The sequence below is a fragment of the Nyctereutes procyonoides genome, unplaced genomic scaffold, assembly GCF_905146905.1.
Source record: "Nyctereutes procyonoides isolate TBG_1078 unplaced genomic scaffold, NYPRO_anot_genome, whole genome shotgun sequence".
Taxonomy (NCBI): Eukaryota; Metazoa; Chordata; class Mammalia; order Carnivora; family Canidae; genus Nyctereutes; species Nyctereutes procyonoides.
In genome coordinates, this window is record NW_026575043.1 from 43,859,361 (window position 1) to 43,875,863 (window position 16,503).

Here is a 16,503-nt window from a genome sequence, read left to right on the forward strand (position 1 = left end):
GTCCATTCAGATACGTGTTCCACTGGGATTTCACAGAAAGAAGGGCAGGTGGCCCATCCCCGGACTGATCAGCAATGGTTACCTCCTAGAAAAAAGGGGACAAGGAGAGCATTGGAGATTTTGCTCCAAAGAGACTTAAGCTTTCTCTGTTTTTTTTGTTTTGTTTTTGTTTTTCAAATATGGAGATTATACCTGTGACTTGACTGCTTAAGTAAATTTTAGAACTAGGAAAGATACAGGGACTTCTTCTGGAGTGGTGAGGGTTTAATGAATGTTTGCACCTGAAGCCCGGCACAGTGTGTGGCACACAGTGGAAGGAAACCACCATTGCTTTATGTCCTTGCATGCATCCCCTTCCCAAGCATATGGAAACAGTAAGACCCTGTCTGCATATGGGCAGATTATCTCAGGGACCGGGAGGGACTTTCTCAAGGTCACATAGGAAAGTAGACTGGAACCAGTCTTCATGGTTCTGAAGTAGGGGCTGTTTCTCCTCTGTTGCTCTGGGGCCCCTGCCAGGTGTTTGGACCTCCTGGTCATCGCACCTGTGGACCGAGGCCACCTGGGCTGCTTCAAGTCCCCCAGCTTGTTGATCACCTGACGGTCACCAGCCCAGCTGGAGCCCAGGAAGCAAGCAGAGGTGGAAGTGGCAGGGGTGTGGCTGGTGGGGGTTGTGCTGTTTTTGCCCAGCAGCCTTAGGAGGATGGCCTAGGACGTGGAGCCTGTGACAGAGGACCTTGACAGAGAAGGCTCCTGTAGATGAGCACTGACTGCCAGCCCCGTATAGCTTCAGAGTCATAGGCACCTCTCTTCCTCAAATACTTGCCATGGCTCCCTACTACCCAAGTCTGAATTTCCTTCCCGTGCCTGCCGGGTTAGCATTGCACACCCTTCGAAGGATTCTCCATGACATAACTAGATCCCAGATACTAATAATAATGATAACTATAATAATGGGACCCAGAGCACCGACGGTTTCCAGGAACAGTACAAAGTGCTTTCTGTGCCTGGTATTTAATCCATACAGAAACCATCTGGCACTGCTGCAAGTCTGATTCTCATTTTACATATGAGGAAGCTGATGCCCACAGTAGTTGAGTGTGTTGCCCAAGGTCACGTAACTCCTGGCCCTGCTGGGATCTTCAGCCTGACTTCAGAGCCAGACTTTTAATCAGGAGGCCAGCCTACCTAATCTTGTTAGGAGAATGAGCCAGCACGATGCCAGTAGAGAGGAGGCCAGATCTGGGTGCATGGAAAGCTGGGCCCAAGCCTGGCCTGCTCCATGACCTTGAGCAGACTAGACTCTCTTCTCTGGGCTTGCCCTGGTCTTTCTCAAAGGCTGGCTCTGTATTCCAGGCCTGAAGGTCTCAAAGTTATGCAGCAAGCCTAGAAATCACCCCAATTTCATTTTTCCCTTTTCTTTTCTATCATGCCATTGATACATATCCACTGTTGGAGAGTTAAAAAATTCAGGGGGAGGAAAAGGGGAAATAAATGAAGTTCCAGTTACATTTTAGGGTGTACCTTTCTGGAGTATTTTCCCAGCATAAATATTTACCAGCATGGGATCAGCTAGCCTCTGTCACCTAACTTATCTCGGATGTCTTGCAGAGTAAGATTTAATTTATTTGAGAGAGAGAGAGAAGGGGGGGAAGAGCAGAGGGAGAGGGACAAGCAGACTGAGCGCAGAGCCTGATGCAGGGCTTGATCCCATGACCCTGACTGAGATCATGACCCCAGCTGAAATCAACTGACTGATACTCAACTGACTGAGTCCCTGTAGGCGCCTCCAGGGTAATGAATTTTTATAAGGTCACATCCAGGTCTGTTGTGGTTGTACTGTGGAATGTTTAATGAGAATATCTAACTAGAGATGGTAATTTAATTGCCGGCATTTACTGGAATCCTCCTGCTGCTGGGTCCTGCCCTAAGCATTTGCCTCCGTAGTCATCCCGGCAACTCTCCAAGGCAGGCAGCTGAGCCCATTTTACAGATGAAGACACTGAGGCTGTTGACGTTAACTGGCCCCCACGTCTCACGGCCCATCCTTGGCAGAGCCAAACGTGGACTCGATCCTTCTCGGGCTGTCTACCCATGCCCTTAACCACTGTTGGGCCACCCTGCCCCTCACCTCATCTCCCGTGTTCTCTTTGAGGCAGACAAGTGAGCTGGGTGCTGGCCAAGGAAGGAAGGAAGACCAATTAGGAGAAGCCACGGTGGTCTGCGGTGGCCCAATCTGCAGCCCTGGCCAGTGAAAGGGTGAGTGTTCCTGCTCAGCACAGCCCTTCCTCCTGGGCCAGACTGGCACTTGCCTGTGGAAATTTGCCAGAGCCACATGGGATGAAACCCAGACCAACTCAGCCAGATGGATTTCCCAGAACTTGAGAGTGTGGGTGGCCGGAGCCTCTCCCTGGGGTCCGTGGCTTCCAGTCCTTAAAGAGTGTCTGGGATGCCCAGTGCCCGGCTGCCTGGCGTGGCCATCCTGAGCAGTGGGGCCCTCAAAGGAACCTGAAAGCTATTTCCATCTCAAGGTTCAGGGAGGTTAAGAGCCTCGCCCAAGGCTGCCTTCACAGCTCTGGTCCTCGAGAGCCTGGAGCATGGGGGCATCCAGGACTGCGTGCACCCAGGGCCTGGCGTGAATCCGGGGATTTGTAAAACACTTTGGATGTGTTATCTTATTCCCTCTCTGCAGCCCCAGGACTTCGGTGCTGCCTGTTCTCATTCTGTAGATATGGAAGACTGACCTCTTGTTTTTTTTTTTTTTAAAGGTTTTATTTATTTCAGAGAGAGAGCACTGGAGCAGGAGCAGTGGGGAGGGGGAGCAGAAGCAGAGGGAGAAGCAGACTCCTCGCCGCCAAGCAGGGAGCACAGCCCAGCGCTCAGTCTCCCAGGACTCTGAGATCATGACCTGAGCCAAAGGTGTCCTTTTTAAAATGCTAAACCTGAACTCCTTTTTCAAGTGAAATCTTACAGGGAGCACCACCTGAAATGTTGAACAAAGAAAGTTCTAGCCATTGAAATTGGATCAAGGAAGGGAGACTCGGAGGTCAGCCACCGCCCTCTCTCTCCGGAGGTCATTGGTGGGGAAACTGAGTCCGGGAGAGGGAAAAGGCATGTCCTGGTTGCATGGCGCTTTGGCAGAGTGTGTAGGACTGGAAGCTCCTTCCTGTCCTGGGGACTGAATGTCGCTCTCTGCTCTGCCTTCCAGGCTGGCAGACCCTGAAGGCCACAGACTTGGTGTCTAAACTTTACATGTGGCCATGGGGTTTGGATAAAGTCAGGCCTAGGGTGTGCCCACCACCTCTCAGGACAGCCAGGGGGCAAGCTGGGGGTTCCTGAGGTGAGTTTTTGTACCGCAGGGAGCTGCTCTTTTGTGTTGCTTTTTTGTGTCTTCCTCCCTTAAACCCAGAGTGACCCAGAGTGGGGTCTTTGAATGAAGGAGCCTGGCATATAAAAAGGCAGATGAAGCCAGCTCTATTTCTAAGACCCAGTGTTTGGGAGTCAGACCTCAATGTAAATCCTGGCCAACGCCTGCCAACCTCGTGGTGGTGGACAAGGTACTTAACTCCCCTGAGACTTTGATTCCTTGTCTGTAAAATGGGATGTTGTACCGCCTCGCAGGTTGAGTGGGAGCATCAAATGGTTCCATGCTCACAAGGCCCTCAGGTCCATGCCAGCTGAGTGAGCGTGCATTTGCTGCTTTCATCAAGTGACAGTTCACCAAGGACTTGTCTCCTCTCTGCAGCCCTGTGAGGAAGTCTTGCACACCCCATTCAACAGATAAGGATGCTGAGGTTCAGAGACGGTGAATGTCTTGCCCAGAGCTTCACAGCCAGAGAGCAGCAGAGATGACCCCAACTCCTGTCCCCTGTCTGTCCCCTGGGCATGCTGTCTGCCTTGACAGGTGTGCCAGAACTAAGTAAAACTGAGCTCAGTGTGTTGGGAGGTGGCACATGGTCACCTGGAGCTCAATAAATGCTTACCTCAAAGCTGCAGTTGCAATAGAATATCTCAAGGCAAGTCAAGCAGAGTGGTACCAGAAGGAGCAGGGCTTTGTGGGGAACCTCTTCCTAGTGCTCTGCTTAGATTTCTTGGAGACCCTCCCAGCAGTCCCTGCCATCTGGGCCAATTTCTGGGGGCCCCATGCTCCCTGGCTCTTGGGTACAGGTGTGAACAGAGCCATGCATTGATTTATGGTTCATAGAAACAAACCCAGGGGCCGCCTGGATGGCTCAGTCAGTTGAGTGTCTGAATCTCAATTTCAGCTCAGGTCATGATCCTGGGATCAAGTTCGGCATCGGGCTCCCTGCTCTGTCTCTCTCTGGCAAATAAATAAAATCCTTGAAAGATAATGCTGTGATGTAAATTGAAAACAAATCAAAACTAATGGGTGAGCCTTGAAAACATGGCAAATGAAAGAAGCTAGCCACTAAAGACCACATGTTGTGCTAGTCTCTTTACAGTTGACCTTGAACAACACAGGTTTGAACTGCATAGGTCCACTTTTTACATAGATTTTATTTTATTTTATTTTATTTTATTTATTTTTATTTTTTATTTATTTATTTTTTTAAGATTTTTTTAATATAATGTAAATACAGGACGGTATTGCAAATGTATTTTTTCTTCTTTACGATTTTCTTAATGGCATTTTCTTTTCTCTAGTTTTTTTTTTTTTTTTTTTTGGTAAGAATACAGCATATAAGTGCCCCTGTGCTGTTGATGTTATCAGTAAGACTTGTGGTCAACAGTAGGCTTTCAGTTAAGTTTTGAAGGAGTCAAAGGTTGCCCGCAGATTTTCTTTTTTTTTTTTAATATTTTTTTTATTTATTTATGATAGTCACAGAGAGAGAGAGAGAGAGAGAGAGAGAGAGAGAGAGGCAGAGACACAGGCAGAGGGAGAAGCAGGCTCCATGCATCGGGAGCCCGATGTGGGATTCGATCCCGGGTCTCCAGGATCGTGCCCTGGGCCAAAGGCAGGCGCCAAACGGCTGCGCCACCCGGGGATCCCTAGATTTTCAACTGCATGGTAGGCCGGTGTCCCTAACCCCCGTCAGTGGTTGACTGTATATGAAATGTTCAGAAGAGGTCAATCCATAGAGTCAGAAAGTAGATTAGTGGTTGCCAGGGAAGGGGAGATAAGGGATCAGGGTGACAGCTAAAGGTTGGGGTTTCTCTTCAGGGTGATGAAAACATTCTCAGATTGATTGTGGTGATGGTTGCATAACTCCGGGCATTTACTAAAAACCATTGTATTGTATACACTTGAAAATAGATGAGTTATAGGGACGCCTGGGTGGCTCAGTCAGTTAAGTGTCTGGTTTCGGCTCAGGTCATGATCTTGGGGTCCTGGGATCGAGCCCTGCATCAGGCTCCCTGCTCAGTGGGGAGTCTGCTTCTCCCTCTGCCTCTGCTCCTCCCTGCCCTCATGCATGCTCACATGTGCGCTCTCTTTCTCTCTCTCAAATAAATAAATAAAATCTCTTAAAAAGAATAGATGAATTGAATCTCAAGAAGGCGGTTACCCTCCCAACTCTAAATCAAAGCAAAACTTTCCATGCTGAACAGTGTTTCAGAATCTTAAATAAAGACAAGATCAGTGTTACTGACATTTCCCTTCTGCCCCAGGCTGCAGTATGGCTTGACACAGCACCACTATTTGCCCAGGCTATTAAAACATTTTTTTGTGTGTCCTAGTTTGCTCACCTTGTGAGCACAGCATTGTGTTAAAGTGAATGCTCAGCATTCATCTTAAAACATTGCGTTGAACTTGCTGATCTTGAGTTCTGGGGAGGGGCACCCGCTTGAGGTTTATACTCAAGGGTAGTGCCTCACTTGCCCCTCATCCGCCCCCTGCCTGATCCCAGCAAAACCTCTTGCTCTCTTCTAGCAGCATCCGCCCATTTGACAGATAATGCCAGCAAGGCCCACCCTAAGAAAGGCTGGGAGTTGTTTGTTCAGCCTGAGGAGTGGGGGTCTCTGTCCATGTCACTTTCTGCTGTGGCCCAGTGCGTTTGGGCTCCTTGGCCACCTTCTGTCCTCTGTGCCCTGTCCTGTCTCCTCTCCCTTGGGGCAGCTCCAAGGATTCCCCAGTGGCTCTTACCCGGCCACCTCCCCTAGTCCTCTGTTCCTCGCTTTTTAACAGCAAAGCCTCTACCTCCATGAATCCTCATGGCAACCTTGCTCATAAGAATTGTTGGACCCATTTTACAGATTAGGAAGCTGAGGCGCAGAGGCAGGTGCACACCCAGGCTAGCTGCCTGACCCCTGGAGCTCTGCATCGTTGGTGACTGATCCACACAACTTGTTCTGCTTCCCCACAGGGCCGCATGTTTGGTTCTGGGGAACAAGGTCACAACGACTCCGGCCTCACTGTCCTCCACTCGCTTCAAACTTGAGTTCATATCCAAGGTCAAGTGCTGGCGTGTGTGGCCAGCATGGGTAGAGGTCGCTTTTCTTACTGAGAGTCCTGTGGCCTCCTACTTTTATTTTTTATGTAAAATCAAAACACCTAGGCCACACCCTGGACCAGGCCCTCAGGCTTTTCCTCATACAGAACCCTGTTGCTTTTAGGTCTGATGGTGGAGGTGGCAAGAGGAAACAGGGAGGAATGGACCCAGGCCCTCCCCAGTAGGAGTGTCGCCCTCTGGCTCCTGAAGGCACAGTCTTTGGATGGCCACCAAGGGGCCAGGGAGTTCCGATGAGAATTTAACTCTAATGTAGCATCTTTTTTTTTTTTAAGATTTTTAAAATTTTTTTTTAAGATTTATTTATTTATTCATGATAGACATAGAGAGAGAGAGAGGCAGAGACACAGGAGGACGGAGAAGCAGGCTCCATGCCGGGAGCGGACGTGGGACTCAATCCCAGGACTCCAGGATCAGGCCCTGGGCCAAAGGCAGGCGCTAAACCGCTGAGCCACCCAGGGATCCCCAGATTTTTATTTATTTGACAGAGAAAGAGTACAAGCAGGAGGAGGGGAGAGGGAGAGGCAGGCTCCCTGCCAGACAGGGAGCCCTATGTGGGGGCTCGATTCCAGGACCCTGGGATCATGACCTGAGCCAAAGGCAGACATTTCACTGACTGATCCACCTAGGTGCCTCTAATTTAACATCTTGGTTGACTGTAATTTAACATTTCTTCCAGGTGACTATATAGGTGATAGATCCAGGCAGCAGGGCCTTGGTCGCCAATAGAAACCACATATATCACATATATCTTTATATTGCTTGCCAGTAGCTACAGATACCTCTTCTCATTACTGCATGCACATTATATTTGTTATAGGGCCTGCCTCTAGATCTTATTTATTGTTTTAATAAACGAGCACATAGTTTACTTTATAAGAGCATTTTTTGGTAATTCTGCCCTTAGCCAGATTTCACTATAATTGGTGTCCTTTTGATCATCTGTATTTTATTCTATTTAAAAATACCCTTGGGGTGCCTGGGGGGCTCAGTTGGTTAAGTGTCCAGCTCTTGATTTCGGCCCAGGTCATGATCTCAGGGTCGTGAGATCGAGCCCCACGTCGGGATCCGTGCTGGGCATGGAGCCTGCTTAAGATTCTCTCTCTCCCTCTGCCCCTCCCCTACTCCCCCTAGCTGCTTGTGCACGCTCTCTTTCTCTCAATAGGACAAAACAAAAACACTTCTCAAAAGGGGTCTGTGGCACAGAAGGGTCATAGGACCCACTAGATGTGGGTCTGTGTCCTGAGGTCACCGTGCACCACTGTGTGGGCACCTCAAACACTGAATCCAGTGCCCTAAGCAGCATTTCCTCGAGTGGTGGGGCAGGGGCAGTGGCAGTAGCATCTGGTAAAAGCAGATCCTTGGGCCTCCACAATCACATAACTTTGGAATCAGAATGTTTGGGTGGGGTGCCCTGGGGCCTGCTGCGCGGGGGTTTTGCAAAACAAGTTAAAGGGGAGAAATCACAGTGGTAGAGGCATAGAGCCTGCTCCGAGTGCTGTCGGGTCATTTGTTTAATCTCCACAGCAGCATCCCCATTTCACGGATGAGAAAACCGAGGCATAGAGAAGTTAGGAACTGTGTCTTGCCACCCCTCCAGCCCCTACAGGGACTGCATTGCTAATAATCAGCAGAACTAGGACTCGTACTCCAGTGCTCATTTCCCCACCTCTAGCAGCTTCTTGGCAGAGGAATGGAGACAGGGTCCCCTGTGGGCCTGCATGCATGTGTACGTGTGTGTGCAGGAAGCCCCAGCCCCGCAAGGTCACCCTGGCCCTCTCCTGTTTGCATTGTTTTCCAGGCAGGGGCCCTGTGTGTTCCCAAGCAGGAAGCCTGGAGCAGGGGCCATGCCAGGAGCTGGGGGCGGGGGACAGGGGCTGCGAGGGGGGGCGAGGCCGGGAGCCAGGGGTCAGGCGTCCCTGTTGGCTGCTGCCTTGAGTGGCCACATGACAGATAGCTTCCCCATCTGTGTACTGGGTGGGGTAGGGTTTCGGGGAAGTGATTCAGAGCTTGGGTTCTGATGTCCGACGGACCTGGGTTCCAGTTCAGGCTCAGTTACCATCTGTGTGACCTTGAGCCAGGCACCTTGTCTCTCTGAGCCTCCTCTACCTGCTCCGTACAATGAGGCTAATAATAGTGTCTACCCCCAGGGTGGTTGTCAGAGGCATGATGTCCGTAAAAGACCAGGCACTCGCGAATTTCTCTCCCTAAGTCTTTACTTGGCGACAGACCAGATGCTAGATGATTCTGTGTGCGTGCTTGTGCTCCTGCTGCCTTTTTTTTTAATGAGCTATTTGTTTTCCTGAGTTGAACATTTTTCTCTCACCCACCAAAGGCTGGCCACCTGAGGCCTCCCACTGGCCCTTCTGGGATGGAGCCCAGAACCAAAACAGATACCAGCTCCCACTGGGTCTAAGTGCATTTGCATTTCCTGGGCTTGTGCAAGTCCCGCTGGGGGCATGTGCTGCCCATACTGTGTTTTCAGCACAGGGACCAGGGGGTTGGCAAACCATAGCCTGCGGGACAAACCTAGCTCGCCGCCTGATTTTATAGAATGAAACCCAGCCACGCAGCTTCCTTGGTGTGTTGTGTAGAGCGGCTTTCGTGGAGCTGCCGTGTCAGAGACTGTGTGACCCACATTGGCCAAGTTTGCTGGCTTTCTGGCCCTAGACAGGAGATTTGGTGATCCCACCTTGCCAGGCCACTTGTTTCTTCGTGTATACACATGCTGTGAGGACAGTGCTCACAAGATTAAATGCTAACATTTTTTCATGTTGACTTTGTGCCAGGCTTTGGTAAGAAGTTACATAGTTCCTCAGGACTCTGGGTGTTATTCCCATTTGTCAGGTGGGAACACTGAGGCTCAGGGAGCCCCACCAGAGTGACCCAGGACGCTCAGCCTCTTAGCGGGGGACCTGGGATGTGATCCCGGGCCTCATTACTCCCTAAACCTGACGTGCCCAACAGGGGGCTGAACTGGGCCTCTTGGCGGGGGGCAGACAGCATGTAGGGGCTCTGCTTTGGTCATTTTTTGGTACAAAATGTGAAGATTTGGGTCTTCTTCCTGGTTCCCGTGCTTCTCAGCTGTGTGGCCTTGGGCAGGTGATCCCACCTTTCTGAGCCCCAGTAAATAGTGAAAGAGGTCATGGGGGTGGGGGGTGGTCACGAGGACAGAATTTAGTGATCTATGTAAAAGCCTTAGCTTTATACCTGGTATACACTAAGTCCTCAATAAGTAAGAGCTCGGGGCACCTCAGTCCGTGACGCATCTACCTTCAGCTCAGGTCATGGTCCCAGGGTCCTGGGATTGAGCCCCACACTGGGCTCCCTGCTCAGCGGAGCATCTGCAGCTTCCTCTCCCTCTGCCCCTCCCCACTGCTCATGCTCCCACATGCTCTCTTCTCTCTCTGTCTCAAGTAAATAAAATCTTAAAAAAATAAGTAAGAGCTAATACTTTTAAAGCAGTGTGCCAGCCCACATTCTCTTCTTCCCCTTTCAAACACCAAGAATGCTTTTATGCTCAAGAATTACTCTTTTACCTCTTCCTCTTGTCTTGGGTTCCCTCCAGAGTGGGTAGGAGGTCTCTGCTCCTCAAGAGCCCGGCCCTCCTGAGCACCTGTCTCCTGTCTCCCCAGCTCTGCGTGGGAGGGTTAGAGGTTGGGGTGGGTGGTAGCCATGACGATGGAATGTTTGGGAGCTGGCTCCCAGGGGGAGAGTTTGCAGGGCTGATGGCTGAGCCTGGGCACAGGGGCACCAGGCACCCCTCCAAGGCCACTCTGTAAGTGTAGCCACTTGCCTCCTTAGCTGGCATCATGTGCTCAAGCCCATACTCCCCAGCCCAGGGAACCCCTGAGCTTAGAGAAATCATGCTGAGTTAAAAAGCTCACATGAGTTTGAATCCAAATCGGTGTGGTCTCTGTAAATGTCACCTCCTTCTGTGACACCTTATGGCATGTCTCCCCGTCCCACTGTGGGCATTTCCTTCCAAGCATTTATCCCAGGCATCATTATCCCACACACTGTTTTCCTTGCTTCCCGCCAGGGTGCCAGCTCCGTGAGGGCAGGGCTGTCTGTCTGCGGCCCTTGATGTGTCCCAGCGTCCTGATCAGTGCCTGGCACACAGTAGGTGTAAGCATGCATGAATGAATGTGGGTCTAAAGGGATCTTGAGTACTGAACAGCCCTCCCCCTCTTCCCTGGCCCTCCCTTCCAGTGGTCATGCAGGGAAACCCATGGGTCAGTGCACAGAGAGAGCAGAGCCTCTCCTGGCCTCCCTTGCCACCCCCATTTTATGAACCACATGACATGATGCCCAGGACGGCATCTTGGGGACACAGCCAGCTTTGGAAACTGACTTTTCTTCTTGCCTAGATGGGTGGCTTCTGCAAACCACCTCAACTCTCCCTGTTTCAATCTCCTCCCCCATCAATGGGGATGAAAGGCCCCACCTTAAGAAGTTCTGCCCAGCATGAAATGAGAAAAGGAAATCGCCATTTGACAGGCGCTGGTCCAGCATTTTCTAACTTACCAACACCTCCCAGCACCCTTAGGAGGCGAGTTCCTTGTTGGCCCTGACCACACGACAAGGGCCCTATCAGGTACTGCTGGCATCCTTATTTTACAGATGCAGGAACTGGGGTTCAGAGAGGCTAAGGGACTTGCCTGAGGTCACACAGCCAGAAGCTGGTGGAGCCGGATCAGAGGCCCAGCGTCTTGCCCCCCCCCCCCCGCCCCGCAACCGCCGCCACTCTGCGTGGAAGAGAATTGGAAGAATGCTAGTCTCTCTGTTATTTTATTATAGAGAAAGACAAGATAACCCTCTGAAAGTGTCTTGAGGGGAAAAAATATCACATTAAACACCACTCCTTTCGAGTCAACGTATTTCCTTCTTGTCTTTTTTTCTTTTTGTGGTTTGTGTTTGCTGTTTGGCTCGCTGGTGTGGCCGTTTTGCTTTGGAGCCTAATTATGCACACCCTGCTCCCACAAGGGCCTCTGAGATCCATAAACTAGAGAAAGAGTAGAGGTGAGGAGGGCCCTCCCCACCCCACCCTGCCTCGGGGCTCTTGTGAGGATGAAATAAGTTGGAGCATGGAATGCCCTGCTCTGGTGCGAGTGTCAGAGTACACAGTGATGATTAATCAGTGCTGCCATTCCTCCTACAGAAGAAGGGGGGGGGCTCAGTGACCCCCACACCCATGCATCTCATTTGTCTTCCAAGTCAGTGCTGTCCAGTAGAACTTCCGGCCAGTGACGGGGAACGTTCTAGAGCAGGGCACGTTCTAGAAAGGTCCAAATACTAACTATTTCAGGTTTGGCAGGATGGCTGGTTTTTGTTGCTGCTTCTCACCTTTCTCCTGGTGCCTTCTGCGCCTCCTCTCACTCTTCTCTTTCCCTTAAAAAAAGGTAAAAGTTCAAGGACTGAAGGCTGGATTTGGCCAGAGGGCCGCAGTTCTCTGACCCCCATCCCAGGGTCCATGCTGCGCTGTCCAGCACAGTAGCCGCTGGCCGCCATCTGGCGACCAGGCACTTGAACTATGGCCTGTGCCCACAAGGAGCTGAGTTTAAAATGTTCTTTCATGTTACTTATTTTAAATGTAAATGCTTGACAAGTGGTTAGCACCCGCCCTGGGCACTGGCTGTGCAGCTCTAGACGGTGAGAAGCTGTGTGCCGGCTCCCACCCCATGGGCCTGTCGCTGGCAGGCCTCTCGGAGCACCATGGCATTTCAAGGGCCGCCCCAGGGCAGCTGGGCCCCCAGCCATCTCGCCTCCGGAAGAGCTTCGAGTGTCCCTAAGTGTATTTGTTCCAAGAGGCAGACCTCTGGCGTTGGCTCTTCAGGCCCTAGGAGTGCCAGGCCTTCATACTCAGAGGCCTGGAGGCGGGCAGTGGGGGGTGGTGGTGCTGCTTGTTGCTATGGTTACACCTGGGGACCCCCCCCCATCTGTGTGTAAGAGAACTCAGAAGACTGCTTCCCCGCTTTTTCAAGGATAGGCACAAACTATAGAGGTGAGGAGTGAGCGAAGAGGAAGGCAGAGAGAACAAAAATGCAGTGAAGGCCTATACCCATTTCATCTCCAACATAGCACAAATAAAATAACTGGAGATTTCTGAAATGCTTGCTGTAAACGGGCCATTGTAAGCTTTCAACAAACAAACAACAACCCATTTTACAGAAGAGGAAAACTAAGGCCCAGAGGAACAATGATTTATTGTTGGACTCAGGGAGTCGTCCAACTGCAGAGCTGAGTTCTTAACCACCCCCACCTCTGGGAAGGGACTGAGAGCCCCAGACTCAGCACATGAGTGTGTGACCTGATTTCCCTCATGGGCCTCAGTCATCCCATCTGTAACATGGGGGAAGGTGAGAACCAGACTAGAACTCTTCTCCACCCTGAACAGTAAGGACACAGCAGTGGGATGTACACCAGGAGCCCCCTTGTTTCCACATTAGTCCTGGCTTCCTGCCGGACCCCATTGTACTCATGGCCCTGTTCCTTTAGTGCAAAGGTTAAGAGCTGGGTATCTGGGGTGCCTGGGTGGCTCAGTTGGCTGAGTGTCTGCCTTTGGCTCAGGTCATGATTCTGGGGTCCTGGGATGGAGCCCTGTGTCTGGTTCCCTGCTCAGTGAGGAGCTTCTCCCTCTATCCCTCCCCGTCTTTTTCTCTTCTCTAAAATTGAGATCATTACACTCTCATAGGGGGACTAGATGATACCAAATCCTCACAGAGTGGGCATTTGGTCAGTATTAGGTGGCAGCTGCAGGACATTGTCCCACTCTGCAGGTGCCTTATTTATCCTAGGTATGTGGTATGCTTTTGAAGTTGGGCAGTGCGCAGCCTGTTCAACCGTATCCAGCAGTTCCAGATAGTGATTAGTGATATAGTGGTGGTGGTGGTGGTTACTTATCTTTCAAGACTTTTCTTGAAGTCTGAGGTCCTTGGGCCGAGAAGGGAGAACCCTGGTTGGTAGAGACCCAGGGGCTCCCTAAGGCGGCAGTGCCTTAGCTCAGATTCTCAGCTCACACCTCTATTCCTGAGCAGTGAGCCAGTTCATTCCCTGGGCCAGGTGAGCTCAGCCCCCAGCCATTGCATCTTGGGCCCAGAGGCCCTCCTGTTGCACTCCAACTCGTCCCCCAGAATACTTCCCTCCCAAATCATAGCCAAATACCCCTGCGAAGCTTGACAGCCTCCTCTGCTCCTCTGAGGCAGCTCAGCCCTCCCATAGCCCCCACCTCTCACGCAGCATCTCCTTTGCCTCTCCAGGGGTCACCCAGCGCACAGTCTTGGCGAGCAGCCACAAGGGCTGGAACCCAGAGATGAGAGTGCCCAGGGGAGGTAAGTGCATCCAGAAGGCCCCCCAGAGTCCGGGCTCCTCCACAGGCTGCCCTAGAAAGAGCCGCTGTGCTCCCTCGGCCTCTGTTACTGGGCAGCCGGACTCATCTGGCTGTTAGAAATGCATCTGGGCAAAGCTGGATCCCAGCAGTGTGCAGGGGCAGGCCTCTGCTGCTGTCTGTCTCTTAGAGAGATGATTATTCTGGTGGTAGAAGACCGAATCCCGCAGCGGGCTGGTGCCCAGCTTCACTGAGCGGATTCAAGGTGTGGCCAGAATCCAGACCCTCTGCGTCCCGTCTGACCAATGCTAGGGTTTCGGTGTGCTTGCTCAGCACGTCCCACAAAATTTCCCTGAACCACATAATAGCTCCCTGAGAAAGAGTTGTTATTATGCTCTCTCCCCTTTTTTGAGGGGAAAAGAGAGGCTTGTGGGGGGTGAAGTCCCTTGTCCGAGTCCCCAGCTGCCAATGGAGGCAGGATTTGAACCCAGGGCTATAAGATGCCGAGTCTGAGACTCTCACCCACCATCCTCACTGCCAGGACACTGGGACAGCTCCCTTGACAGAGTCCAGCAGGGTAGTGGGGGTAGAAGCCCGGCCCAAGTCCCCAGGCTGGGCACTCTGGCCCCTTCAGAGTGGGGTCCCTGGCTGTGGATAGCCAGGACGCTGCCTTTGGCTTTGTGGGCCCCCAGCTATTTCTCTTTGCCAGGTTACCCTACTTTTTCTTCTCAAGGTGTTCCCCAGGTCTTTGCTGTCTTTTGCTCAGGGCTGACCTGTCTGCTTTGAGCTGTTTTCTTCTGGTGGCAGAAACGGACGGGCCTTTTGCTGCACGTCCTGTCTGAAGACAGTGAACAATTCGGCCTCAGCCTGGTCATATCCAGGCCTGTCACTTGGGCTGTGTGACCCTGAGCCAGTGGCTTCTTCTCTCTGAGCTGCTGGGAGTGATGCTTCTCTACCCCACGGGTGGTAGAGATGGTCCCATTATATGATGCATGGTAAAAGTTTAAGCCAAGCAAGTGCTTCATGAATGTAAAAAACACAAAAATCGGGTGCTTTGTTTTAAAATGTATTATAGCCACGGGTGCCTGGGTGGCTCAGTCAGTTCAGGGTGTGACTTGATCTCAGCTCAGGTCTTGATCTCAGGATCATGAGTTTCAAGCTCTGTGTTGGAGGGCAGTCCCAGTGGCGCATTGGAGCCCACTTTAATAATAATAATAATAATAGTAATAGTAATAGTAATAATAGTTGGAGCCTACTTAAAATAATAATAACAACAACAACAACAATAATAATAAAGTGTTGCAGCCAAATGAATGGTCAGTATTAAGCACAGTTGGTATGTGGATAACATTTTCCTTATTCTGCCTATCCATTCTTGGGGGCTTTTCCCCCCTGAGATTTAGCATCCAAGTCACTTCCAACCCCAAACACAAGCTAGAGGGCACACACACATGCACTCGCACACACAGTGGCGGGCTCACTATTCCTGTCCTTTCTGAAACTCCTTTCCCAAATTACCCCTTTTCTTCCGTTTCTGCACCCCACCATTGGCTTCTGTTCCCCCAAAGCTCTATCCTCTCACTCCTCGCCAAGTGTCAGGAGGAAAGGGTAGTTGATTCAAACAGTAGTGATTGTCCCCCGTGATTGGAGCACCAACACTGAAATAATAAACAGAATTCTAGTCCCGAGTCTAAGAGGAGGATTTCAGTGAGCACTTGAACAAGTTGACAGGCCCCTGGAGGGATTTCTGGGTGGCTTTATGTCCCATCCAGTCTGCCTTGGCCCTTGGAGCTGCCCTGGATTTAGATTTACCCATCCCAGAGCCTGAATTCAGGGCACCAGTGAGCCCCCACCATGGTCAGCAGCATAGGATAGATTCGGTTTTCTGGGGAGAGGGTCCCCAGCTATTTTCTAGTGCTTACAGAGACTAGGGACCCCAGGCTGAGATTGATCTTTGCTGTGTCAGCTGCTTCTAGAACCCTCAGAGCAGTGTTTGAGGTTCGTGTACCCCACCCCTCTTTGCAGCCAGGAAGCTGTGGTTTACATGGCGGAAGTGACTGTCCCAGAGCCACACGGCCAGGAAATGCTGGGGCCTCTCAGCCGTTTGGATGACAGGGCTGAGATTGTGCTTTGCCTTGGCTCTCCTGTCGATTTGCCACTTGCTACAGCCCGAGGGGCCCCGGGCAGCCTGGGCCCGTGTGGGTGGATTGGTCCAGTGCAAACCTGGTCCTTTGGTGCTTTCAGCTGAACCTCACGCCCATAGAGAAACACTCGGTTCCTGCTTCCTTCCTGCAAACCCTGCCCCACACACCGTGCCACCTGCAGCTTCCCAGCCATGTTGCCTTCTTCCTTGGCTGTGCCTTCTCACTGGCTGTTCCCTTTGCCAGGAACACCCCTCTCTTTTCCCCACCTGGCTGTTTGAAAACCACCTGTCCCCCGCCCCCCACTATTCAGACTCAGCAGGAGGCCGCCTCCTGCAGGAAGCCTTCCCTCACCTGTCACCCCCTCCCAGGTGTGGGTCCACAGTGTGAGTAGACTTGGGGGTGGAGGCTCTGTCTCTGGGCTCCATAGCCCAACTCCCAGCATGCAGGAGGCACCCACTGAATGTGGAAATCAATGAATAACCCATGGTCATGGTAGAGACAACTGATAATATCCTTGCAAATGCTCCCTGCATGCCCAATGCCATCCTGAGTTCTCAGGGGAGTC

At 51.5% G+C, this 16,503-nt stretch overlaps 1 protein-coding gene across 6 annotated transcripts in view; it reads left to right on the plus strand.

Moving 5' to 3' along the window:
• TPST2 (tyrosylprotein sulfotransferase 2) overlaps nucleotides 1–16,503 on the plus strand; it is a 53,149-nt gene that overhangs the window by 21,563 nt on the left and 15,083 nt on the right. For 2 of the 6 annotated variants that reach the window (XM_055322740.1, XM_055322743.1), the window contains exons 2-4: nucleotides 2,160–2,259; nucleotides 2,769–2,919; nucleotides 13,727–13,798. The exons of 1 other annotated variant lie outside the window; for it this stretch is intronic. The gene's annotated coding sequence lies outside the window, so the exon portion shown is untranslated. Of the gene's footprint in view, nucleotides 1–2,159; nucleotides 2,260–2,768; nucleotides 2,920–13,726; nucleotides 13,799–16,503 lie in introns of those variants that run through there. 3 more of the 6 variants (XM_055322744.1, XM_055322745.1, XM_055322741.1) reach the window with 2 other exon arrangements.